At 39.4% G+C, this 8759-nt stretch overlaps 1 pseudogene; it reads left to right on the plus strand.

The window, feature by feature from the left end:
* The first annotated feature begins 7263 nt into the window (after positions 1 to 7263).
* On the plus strand, positions 7264 to 8168 carry LOC137203564 (akirin-1 pseudogene; annotated as a pseudogene).
* Positions 8169 to 8759: the final 591 nt, after the last annotated feature.

Genomic DNA, 8759 nt, shown 5'->3' on the forward strand with positions numbered 1-8759 from the left:
AGGAAGTGATAAACTCTACTAAATTCACACAGACTATACTAAATTCACACAGATTAATTATATATGTAAATGATAGATATATTCCCCTTTCATAATAGTGGAGGAAGAGAATAATAAACATGTCATAAATTACATTTACATTCTAAGTTAGCCCCGATATTATATGACTAATTAGATACTATCTAGTTAACTGTCCCCTTGGTTTCCTAGGGATAAATTTTATTTCTCCTCCCCCTCTTCTTCTGTATTCTTCCTATTATTATTATAGTTATTACTATTTACATGAAAGAAGTGGACATCCCTCAAAAAGAAATGTTTTCCATTGCTTTCCTGAATATTTCTTATTGCTGAAATGGACAAGTGGTAAAATTCACGTGTGCCTTTCTTGGACCAAATCCCTGCTGCTTTAACTTGTGCCAGGGATAGTTAATCACAATGTCTTCGGAATCTCCCAGGTGATATAGTGAGTGGAGTTGGTGATGTACAAGGAAAAGAAACTCTCAGTTTTAGAAGAGTGATCACACTTGGGTGTGCAGGAGGAATCTGAACAGGCGAGGTGTCCCCTCAACACAAGCTGGTTGTCCGTGTGCAGACACACGTGCCCAGTGTCACCTGCCTTTCATTGTTGAAAGAGGCTATCACTGTGTGATCCAAATGGACCAGTCTGAAAGGCCTGTGGGTTTCCAGTTTGCAACCTCCACAAATAAGGGTGCAATATGAGGTCTCAGATAAACTATGTACAAATTGTTCGTATTAGAATGAACTCAAAGGGTTTCTTGGGGAAGATCTCTATGTACACTCTGTGACTCAAACCCACAGGGAAAAGGGTTGTCCCTCTAAAGTCGATTTTAAGACTGTACATCCTCTCCCTCCCCGTATCCATGCGGGGGTTGTAAAACTACAGAGTCTCCCATTGAGGAGATGGAGATGTGAGGAAAGTAGCTCTTTCTAAAGCTAACCTCCAACACTTTACATGCTGCAGACAAAAGTAATACATGGGCTACAGGCATTTAAAAATGTCTAGTAAACACAAGGCATGCCCCGGTGCAAAAAGAGGTTCCTCTCAGTAGATCATCAACAAAAGAAAATCTAATAGATCTTTTAAATTCTTTGGAGAAACATTCAAAGTAATAAAATATATTTATATTTAAGATAAATGGAAAACTGAGAGACAAGTCAACTCTATCAAAAAAACAAAAACAAAACAGTAAAAGTCAAAGAAAATATGCAGTCTCTGATTTTTTTTAAAAAGTGTTTTTAATCCCAAACTCCTAAATTAGAGAAAATTCTATTAAGAGCCATTGAAACCTCAGAGGTGAGAATTAATGGCTATGTAATATGCATCTTTATAAAGTCTCCTCAGTAATCTTTACCTAAACTGTTTTTCATATATGTATGCACTTTAGTAGTTTCTTGCAAACCTGTTACTTTTGATACCCAAACACAGGTCAGGGTACAAACTTGGAAGCTATCATTTAGCTAAATATTTCCACACTTAGATGAAGAGAATCATAACCAAATGCAAACATCATCCTATACTATGGGCTAGTGTCTTTGTATTGGGTTGGCCAAAAAGTTTGTTCGGGGTTTTCCATAGGATCCTACAGAAAAACCCAAACAAACTTTTTGGCCAATCCAATATCATTTGAATTTATTTGGAGTTTCAACACTGAAGAAAATAAAATTAGCCACTGGCCTCTGCTGAGTACATCCAATACATTAATGCTGTACTTTTTCAAGACTTTTTCTCTATGCATGTGGGAATCCAGTTTCCGTGCCTTTCTGAAATTATTTCCTCTCATCAGAATTGCTTTTGGTAATTCATTAGCCATTTTTTTCCTCTTTTTCCCTGAAAGCAGTTCATAATTTCTGAAGTATTCCTTAGTCCAAACATGTAAGTGCCTGCAAGCTGAGAAAGAAGTTAGGTGTAGAGGGGCTATTGGTTCTGCTAATAAGATACTTATAAAAGCACTTGACGTTTAGAAGTGAGACATATTTCCATGGCATTCCAGGGATTAATTACTTCTATATTTTCACTTCCGGTCCCAAGTTGGCCCCATTACCTGAGGGTGTGTCTCAGCAGCTGTGTGAGGGTGAGCAATGCACTGAACAAGCTTACAGCCCTACTTAGGTTCTCAAAGTCCTTGGTCTGCACACACATGGGGAGTCAGATATGAGACCACAGAAACGGATTCTGGTCTCATCCTCTTTCCTAACTTAGCTTCTTAATAAAGAGAGTTTAGATCCATCTTTGCGAAATTCCGAGCAGGGCTATTTATGATAGTTCTGGCCTCATTAACAGATCGATCCAGCTTATGGGTTCAGTTCGTTTCTGAAGATGATCATTGACCAGCTCTTCCATTCAGCATTTCAGAATAACTGTGGGGAAAACATCCTTATGATCTCATAAAGACATATATTAATCAAGCCAAGATTCTTTTAATAACTGTTTTAAGTTCCTTATTAATTGACATTCCAGTAAGGCAGGTCATAAAGATTTAATTTTCTGTGTTAGCATCAAGCTGATTTTAATAAAAAAGATTTATATAGAGACACTCGTTCTGTAGAATATATTTTTAATTACATCCTAAAAAACACATTGACGACACCTTCAGTGTAGAATTAATGATATTACAATGCTTATTATTGATTTGTATAATGAGAAACAGTAAGCATTATTGATTTTCCCATTACATCCCAAATAAAATGTTCCTCCAATAATAGAAATTCTCTTTAATGAATGTTTGGTGACGACTTCAACTGAATCCCCTGTGTTTTCATCTGTTAGCTTCTGGAGAAGCTGGATGCAAAAGGCAATGAAGGAAATGGTTTGAAATTAAGCATGAAGAATTTACAAAAGGGACACTACCTGCTGAGGGAGTTTTGAAAGTTTCTTTACTGGAAATATTAATAAATGGAGTAAATTTACAATGATGGAAGATGATTATCATAAAATTGGTAAGTGTAATGTGTTAAATGGTGGCCTCCAAAAAGTTATATCCACTTCCTAATATGCAGACCCTATGAATGTGATCTTATTTGGAAAAAGGGTCTTTGTAGATATAATTAAGATAAGGTGCTTAAGATGAAATCATCCTGGATTACCCAAGTAGCCCTAAATCCAAAGACAAGTGTCTTTATAAGAGACGGAAGCGTAGACGATCAGACACACAAAGAGGAGGAGAACATGTGACCATGGAAGCAGAGGCTAGAGACATGCACCCAAAAGCCAGGGATGCTTGGGGCCACCAGAGCCTGGAAGAGGCAAGAAAGAACCCTCCCCTAGAGCTCACAGAAAGGGTGCAGCCCTAATGACAATTGAGTTCTGACTCTTGGTCTCCAAATCTGTGAGAGAATAAATTTCTACTATTTCATGCCACCCACTTTGTGGTCATTTGTTACAGCAGCCTCTGGAAACTAATACAAGAAATGCTTCCCGTGAGTTGGAATGCCCAGTGAGATAGAAGGAACCTCTGAAGAGCCAGGAAGAGGCCCCCAAGATGGCTTTGCATTATCTTGAGTTTCCTAACATCTTCTGGTGTGTGAATCTTGCAGAAGAAAATAAATAAATTAAAAAATAGCTTTATTTTGCAGCGGGGGATTTAATTCAGAAGCTGCACTTACAAGACTGATCAGAAACAGCAGAAAATTGGTATTAACATGGAAAGAAAAATAATACCGTACTTAGACTAGTATACCCATGCCAGAAAAACCCAGATATCCTCCTCCTATTGGAAGCCCTTTGTGGAAAGCCAAATAAAAACCAAGAGGTTGCTTGCTGGTGAGAAATCTGAACAAAAGAGATTCATTAGTAAATCTTATTATTTAATGACAGCCAAGATACATAGCCCAAAGCACCTATTCAACTATAGAGATTTTATTGCTAGTAAGATTAGAATACCAAAAATTCATTTTTTAAAGGATTTCCTCTTTTGACGTCATTAGAAATATTTGCTTCTGGGTGTTGTTTTTTTAAACTTTTCCCAACGCGAACCACAAAACGCCCTTGAGTGGACACATCCATTCTTAGGACATGTGATTACCTTAGACCCCTAACAAATCTACTTGTCTGGGAGACTATTCAGAGTCCTAAATTAACCTCACATTTTATTTTTCTGATCCATTAAAAGTTAATTTTAGAGGTTACTTTTCAGAGGACATTTTTCCTTTTCTAAACCCAGGTCTTGTGGGCATCTCACCACGAACGCTTGTTGGTTAACAGCCCGGATTTTCAGCCTGCAAAAGTGCAAATGCCTATGACATTACTCTTATCTTCACCCATCACTAATCCAAATCCAAAGTCGCAAAATTTTGCAGATAAAATTAAATTGGATAGACAAGGTAGCTGACCTTTAGATAAAGTCATTTTAAAGGATTTAAAAGATGTGACAAAATAAGAAAATAAAAATGTAAGGCTGCTCCAGAAGGAGAGCTGATAAATGGCCAGAAGAGAAACTTATTTCTCTAAAATTATTGTCTTTGTTATCAGGAGAAAAATAATCACGTATTAAACCTAATACGCTCTCTGTACATTTCTGACTTTGAAAAAGGAACTATGTTTTACCAGGAAAAAAACAACCGCAGCTGGAGTACAGTTCATGTCATTCACAAGAGACATTTAAAGGCTTATTCATAAAAGGCCAAATATTAAATACGTGACAAAAACTGAAAATTAAGTTTTTGTTTTCAAAGAACTTCTTTGGCTGCCATATTTACTACATTCTCGCACAGTAATTATTTGGAATTTACCATATAAAAGACTTTCAATTACAGCTTTACGATGAAGTGACTACTTAGCCTGCATACAAATTGGAAATCCCAATATCCTCTATTTGAATGCCTTTTGCTGATGAAAATGGAATTCTTATTTTTAGATTTTAGAAGATGGAAGTTGTAGTCAGAACAATTGCTAGACCGTATTTGCCGTTCCACTTAAATTAAATGATACCTTATTTTTTACTCAAGTAAGTTGGTTTTCACAAGTATCTACTGGCATATCAGACACAAAGGCCTATTCCCCCCAACACGTAAGCTATTTTTGGTGACATTTTCAATCAATAGTTAGGCATAGGGGCGCAGAGAGGTACTAAATTATTAAATGACAATGCATTCATTCAGGATCTTCTTAGAAAGAAGCCATAGATTTTTTTCTCCTTCTGGGTGAGTGGGCCAGAAAAAAATGGTGTAGGTTTCCTGAAAATACATTTTTTTCTGAAGCCTCACTTGCACACCAAAACATAGGCACACACACATGTACATTCAGGGCACGATCTCCAGTGTAGGCTCAAATTGTACTTATTAGGGATATAAATACATATAACCTTTATTTAGGTACAACTGATATAAAACAACTTGCACCCATTTAATATATACCTCTTGATCAATTTGGACATATGCATATACCTGTGATACCATGGTCACAGTCAAGGTACTAAACATATCCACCCCCTCCAAAAGTTGCCTTGTATTCTTTTGAGGTGTGTGTATGCGTGTGTGTTGTGGTGAGAACACTTAACATGAGACCTATCCTCTTACCATATTTTAAAGTGCACAGTACAGTGTTGTTAACTATGGGACCACATCATATAGCAGAGCTCTGGAACTTAATTCATTGTGCATAAGAGGAGCTTTATACCTTTTGAACAATAACTTTCCATTCCCCCACCCCCAGCCCCGGGCAATCAACAGAGTGAAAAAACAATTATGGATTAAGAAAAAATATTTGCAGATCATCTATCAGAAAATGAGTCAATTTCCAAAATATATAAGGAACTCCTACAACTCAATAACGAAAAAACAAATAACCCAATTTTAAAAAAATGAGCAAAAGGCTTGAATAGACGTTTCTTCCAAGAAGACATACAACTGACCGCTAGGTACATGAAAAGATGCTCAACATTACTAATCATCAGAGAAATGCAAATCAAAACCACAATGAGATATCACCTCACACTTGTTATATACTTTCAGTGTGTATATATAATTTTCTAAGCTACCAGATGCAAAATTTTCCCCAAATCTCCTGGACTATCTAACAAAGGCTGCCATTTCCCACATTTCCTATCATTTTATTAGTTTCTTCACTTTTAACTTCCAGCAGCCAACTTGGTCCAAATAATATGCCAACTATTTAAGGTGTTTGTCATGAAACACTTTGTTGTGATAGCACAATTGCTGTATTATATATTAATTGTCACAGTAGTGCTGCAGGAGAAACAGCTCCAAGACCTTGGGGGACATAAAATAAGTTGTTTTATTTGGCTCATAAGTGTGTAAACTGACAGTTGAGGCTGGGGCTGGAGGTGGTACCCTGCCTGGTCTTTGCCAACTTGCTCCCGTGCCTGGTGGTTCACTGCTGATCTTCTGATGGGGTCAGGTGCTTGACAATGACCACTCACCTCTGCTAGTTTTTCCCACCCTTTCCTGGGACCTGTGAACTAGCCTCAGCCTGTCCTTGTCAGGAAACGAGAGAGGGCAAGACCAGAACGTGTGACTCTAACCATACAAGTGCTCTTCAAGTTCTGGCCTGCATCACTTTGCTGACATCCCATTAGCCAGAACAAGGGAAGTCTCAACATCAGAATCCGATTAGGAGAAGCACTTCATGCCAGAGGACGAGGGTGCAGGAAAAGAGGAAAACACAAGGCCAATTTTGCCATTGATCCCGTAAATAAAGTCAACTTCCAGTTTCTAAAAAGGTGAATTTGAAAACATTATTGTAATCCAGAGGGATGGAGTAACAGTGAACCCGTAAATAATGACTGAGAACAGCACACACTTCAGGAAACACAAAGCAATTTCAGAAGTCAGTTAATAAAGTTCAAGGCTTTGATGATACAAAACCTTCTAACTGTAAAGCATTAAACCAAAGACAGTAGAGAACAATGAGTTCTCAACAAAGCCTAGTGGATTTTTCTTTTCATTATAAAGGAAGAAGTCCCTACTTATTCTGCCCTGCTGCCTAAATCATGAAAGGGCAGAAGGCAGTCATACGAATCCAAGAACCTTGGAACAGTCGTTAAGCAAACCCCAAAGGAAAGGAAAACAGCTCTTGTGCAGCTCATTCAGGGCCCAATGTAGGTCCCTTGTGTGAAACGAGATGGTTGCTTTCTCCTGCAATTCATATGTAATATCTGGAAATATGGGATTCCTGATTTTACCTGAAGTTTCCAGGTGTTCTGACACTTCTTCAACGTATGGCTCCAAATATAGCCATGAATGAACGTAGGTTTCCCATTAATTAAGAATTCCTCTCGGGCTTGGCTTGCGGGCTCTGCTGAGGAGCGGGAGGTTGGGCCGCAGTTAAAGTCGCGTCGGCTCCTGGTCCCTGGCCCTTCAGCGGCATGGCGTGCGGGGCGACGTTGAAGCGGCCCATGGAGTTCGAGGCGGCGCTGCTGAGCCCCGGCTCCCCGAAGCGGCGGCGCTGCGCCCCTCTGCCCGGCCCCACTCCGGGCCTCAGGCCCCCGGACGGCGAGCCGCCGCCGCTGCTTCAGGCGCAGACCCCACCGCCGACTCTGCAGCAGCTCGCCCCGCCCGGCAGCGAGCGGCGCCTTCCAACCCCGGAGCAAATTTTTCAGAACATAAAACAAGAATACAGTCGTTATCAGAGGTGTAGACATTTAGAAGTTGTTCTTAATCAGAGTGAAGCTTGTACTTCGGAAAGTCAGCCTCACTCCTCAGCACTCACAGCACCTAGTTCGCCAGGTTCCTCCTGGATGAAGAAGGACCAGCCCACCTTTACCCTCCGACAAGTTGGAATAATATGTGAGCGTCTCTTAAAAGACTATGAAGATAAAATTCGGGAGGAATATGAGCAAATCCTCAATACCAAACTAGCAGAACAATATGAATCTTTTGTGAAATTCACACATGATCAGATTATGCGACGATATGGGACAAGGCCAACAAGCTATGTGTCCTGAAGCTTTCTTGCATATCTGGGTACCAGGTTTGACCTCAAGAGATGGCTGCTGTACACTTTTTGCAACTGGTTTGATATCACATTTCAGCTCCAACTTTGCATCCTGAGAACACTTAAATGTTTCTGCAGGTCCATTTTATACAACTTGAAAGACCTTAAAACTTTCCGGTTGCCACAAGCATATGTTTCTTTTCTGCTCATCCAATAAACAGCTGTGCCCTACTGTGATAGATTTTCCAAACAAAAATACCTGGAGCAGCAGTTTAGCAAAATATGCCCTCAGTGGCACTCAACAAATGGAGTTTCCCCAAGCACAGTTCTGTAAGAAGTGTGTGTGAGAGTGTGTGTATGTGTGTTTATGTGTATTTTAAGTTATTATTTGTATTGTGCAAATTTTTTTGATCTTGGGGATTCTGGCTGTGAATTTGATGCACGACAATTATGGTTAAAAACATTTCCTTGATCTACAGAAGATCATTAATGTTTTGTGACCATATAAGTTGTAACAGTGGATTGTTTTCTGTGTAGGTGTTATTGTTAAATACAGGGACTGTTTCCAGGCACAGAATATGAATCATAAGTTAGGATGGACATTAGATGTGATTATGACGACATAGCAAAGGTCTGTGGTCCTAGGTCTACAAATGCGTGGTGAGGAATTAGAACAAACCCGAGACAGGCCATTTGACACGTGACTCTGCCCAGCTGTGTTAGAACATTACTTTGACTCCAAGCCTTAAAATACCCACGTGGAGTCTGTGCTCACCTCATTCACACAAGGAGCTCCCTGGACACTGAACCTCTAAGAAGGAAGAGAGTCTCCTCTGGAGGAGGAGCA

This window comes from Pseudorca crassidens, chromosome 1 (assembly GCF_039906515.1).
Source record: "Pseudorca crassidens isolate mPseCra1 chromosome 1, mPseCra1.hap1, whole genome shotgun sequence".
Lineage (NCBI taxonomy): Eukaryota > Metazoa > Chordata > Mammalia > Artiodactyla > Delphinidae > Pseudorca > Pseudorca crassidens.